Source organism: Capricornis sumatraensis, chromosome 9, assembly GCF_032405125.1.
Source record: "Capricornis sumatraensis isolate serow.1 chromosome 9, serow.2, whole genome shotgun sequence".
Taxonomy (NCBI): Eukaryota; Metazoa; Chordata; class Mammalia; order Artiodactyla; family Bovidae; genus Capricornis; species Capricornis sumatraensis.
The window spans coordinates 32,892,432-32,895,938 of NC_091077.1; the positions used below are offsets into that span (position 1 = coordinate 32,892,432).

General features: G+C 36.8%; 1 pseudogene; it reads right to left on the reverse strand.

The window, feature by feature from the left end:
• Positions 1-1,881: 1,881 nt before the first annotated feature.
• LOC138086498 (large ribosomal subunit protein eL32-like) lies at positions 1,882-2,281 on the reverse strand (annotated as a pseudogene).
• Between the last annotated feature and the right edge of the window lie 1,226 nt (positions 2,282-3,507).

Here is a 3,507-nt window from a genome sequence, read left to right on the forward strand (position 1 = left end):
AGTTTCCCTTGTTTGCATTTTATGCACTCTCGCCTCTGGCTTAGGCAATAACTGACATGCTACTACTATGGATTAGGTTTACCTATTCTGTAATAGAATATACATGGGTTCATATAGAGTGTTCTTTTGTGCCCTAGGTAGCTCAGCACATTTTTTGATATTTGTAAATGCTGTGTGCCTAGTAGTTTCAATTTATTGTTTGGTATGCCACAATTATTTTAAGAAAACGTCAAACAAAATTTTTGTTATCTTAAAGGATGAAACTACTAAATAGGCTATAAAAATAAAAACATCATCACATGAACTGCCCAAAATAAATGCAACTTAAGAGCCCAGGGAGAAGATGCTAGGGAATATACCAAACAAACCATTCATTCTAAAAAATCACATAATCAAAAGGCTGTATACTTCTAAGCCCATTCTTCAATATGGAAGTACTAAAATTAAACATAATTAATAGATAAATAGTGAATTTGAGGGGAAAGAGATTGTTTTCTAGGATAATCACATATAAGTAACAAGCTAAAAATTGCATAAAATTCCTTGAAATTTTTTACATAACATTACAAAGTATCTGAGGTATCCAACATTGGAGAAAATATGCCCTACCAGTTAAGGAATAGATAGTCATAGGGCATTTCCAACTAATGTAGTCAATGAAAGTGAGTGAAAGTGAAGTTGCTCAGTCGTGCCCAACTCTTTGCGACCCCATGGGCAGTAGCCTGCACCAGGTTCCTCTGTCCAGGGGATTTTCTAGGCAAGAGTACTGGAGTGGGTTGCCATTTCCTTCTCCAATGTAGTCAGTACTACCATAGTATTAACCAGACAGAAAGTCCTGCTTTCAAAATGAAATTGCTCCTGCTGCTGCTGCTGCTGCTAAGTCGCTTCAGTCGTGTCCGACTCTGTGTGACCCCATAGACGGCAGCCTACCAGGCTCCCCCGTTCCTGGGATTCTTCAGGCAAGAACACTGGAGTGTGTTGCCATTGCCTTCTCCAATCCATGAAAGTGAAAAGTGAAAGTGAAGTCGCACAGTCGTGTCTGACTAGTAGCAACCCCATGGACTGCAGCCTACCAGGCTCCTCCGTCCATGGGATTCTCCAGGCAGGAGTACTGGAGTGGGGTGCCACTGCCTTCTCCGGAAATTGCTCCTATAATCTTTAATAAATGATGTGTGTACTTCAAAGTCTGGATAACCATAAAGGAGTCATTCCCATAACATGCTTCCATTTAATGTGAAATTAGATGAAAGATGTCCCAAACAACTGCTCAATATCATTTTTTCAGTTAAGCATTAATCAATTTTATGCTCCACTTGTTTAATGTGCTCTTTGAAAACACTTTGTTCCATTGTTGGGTGAATTATTCTATAAATTTCAATATGACCTATTGATTGATAATTTATTCAAGTTTTTTATATCCTTGTAATTTTCTGCAGAAATTTCAACCATAATTGTGGATTTGCCTAATTTTGTTTATAGACTTTTTCAATTTTTGCTTCATAAGTTTATGAATCTCTTATTAGAGTTTCAGAATTATATTTTCATGTTGAGCTGACTTTTTTTTAATATGAAATGCTCCTTCTCATCTTTATTAATACTCCTAGTTTTGAAGACTTCTCTGTACATTTTTCCATCCTTCTCTTAGACAATCTGTAACTTCATATTTAAAATTCATTTTCTCTAAACAACATACAATTGGATTTAGTTTTAAAATTCAGTATAATATTCTTTGGATTTATTTGAAAAGTTTAGCACATTTATAATTAATCTAATAATTTATATGGCTGTTTTGAAGTATGATCTGGCTATTTGTTTTCAATTTATCCCATATATACATATTTTTTAGTTTTATGGTTTTAACACAATGTGCACACAAGCTCTCTATTCATTTTCTTGGCTGTGCAGACTGGCATTGGGATTGGTGACTCTGATGGCCAGCCAGGTTGCTTTTTCCACAATGGCTCTGAGTTTCTTGGAGGAGATGATGTGAGCAATCGCAGCAATGTGTGTTGCACATCAGCAGCATTTCAAGTTCCTTGACGCTGTGGATGAGGAACTGCCAGAAGCCACTGGGCAGCATGTGCTTTGCCTTCTTGTTTCAGCAATAACCAATGTTGGTCATCAAGATCTGGCCCCTGAATCTTCTGTGCACCTTACTGTCGATTCCACTGGGTTTCTGCCAATTCCATTTAATTCTGACATAATCTGACTGGTACTGGATGGACTTCTTGCTCCTCTTTTTGGTAATCTTTGACTTCATGAGAGGTCTGAGGGTGGCCATGATGCCAAAGAAATGGCTACCACCTCCACAGGCAGCACCAAGGAAAAAGAGTGTGCCATATTTTTTGTTATTTGTCTCTGAATTCTTTCTATTTAAATATTTTCATTATTCATTTTCCTCTACCATGGTCTTATCTTACTAGCTTAGTTATAATTTTTAAGTTTATACAGTACAAGCTCCAGAATTTGCAATATGCATCTTATCAAGTCTTTCTTCAAGTAATATTGTCTCTTCAGTATAAAAGGAATATTACTATTATTCCCACATCTACTTTTTACTTTTACTGTGAAACAATTGACATCTACCTATGTCATAAGCTCCACAAATTATTTTTAAGTTTAAACAATAACATATTTTAAAGAAATGGATGTTCTGGGATTTATGCTACTACTATCTTAGCTCATGTTTCCTGAAAATGTGAATTTTGTTTTTTTTTTTTTTTTTATGATTGGATTTTCTGATTTTTTTTTTAATTTTTATTTTTACTTTATTTTGCTTTACAATACTGTATTGGTTTTGCCATACATTGACATGAATCAGCCACGGGTGTTCATGAGTTCCCGATCCTGAACCCACCTCCCACCCCACATCATCTCTCTGGATCATCCCTGTGCACCAGCCCCAAGCATCCTGTATCCTGTATTGAATATAGACTGGAGATTTGTTTCTTACATGATAGCATACATGTGTCAATGCCATTCTCCCAAATCATCCCACCCTCTCCCTCTCTCACAGAGTACAAAAGTCCGTTCTTTACATCTGTGTCTCTTTTGCTGTCTCACATACAGGGTTATCATTACCATCTTTCTAAATTCCATATGTGTTAGTATACTGTATTGATGTTTTTCTTTCTGGCTTACGTCACTCTGTATAATAGGCTCCAGTTTCATCTACCTCATTAGAACTGATTCAAATATATTCTTTTTAATGGCTGAGTAATATTCCATTGTGTATATGTACCACAGCTTTCTCATCCATCTGTTGATGGACATCTAGGTTGCTTCCATGTCCTGGCTATTATAAACAGTGCTGAGATGAACATTGGGGTACACGTGTCTCTTTCAATTCTGGTTTCCTCGGTGTGTATGCCCAGCAGTGGGATTGCTGGGTCATAAGGCAGTTCTATTTCCAGTTTTTTAAGGAATCTCCACACTGTTTTCCATAGTGACTGTACTAGTTTGCATTCCCACCAACAGTGTAAGAGGGTTCCCTTTTGAAAATGTGAA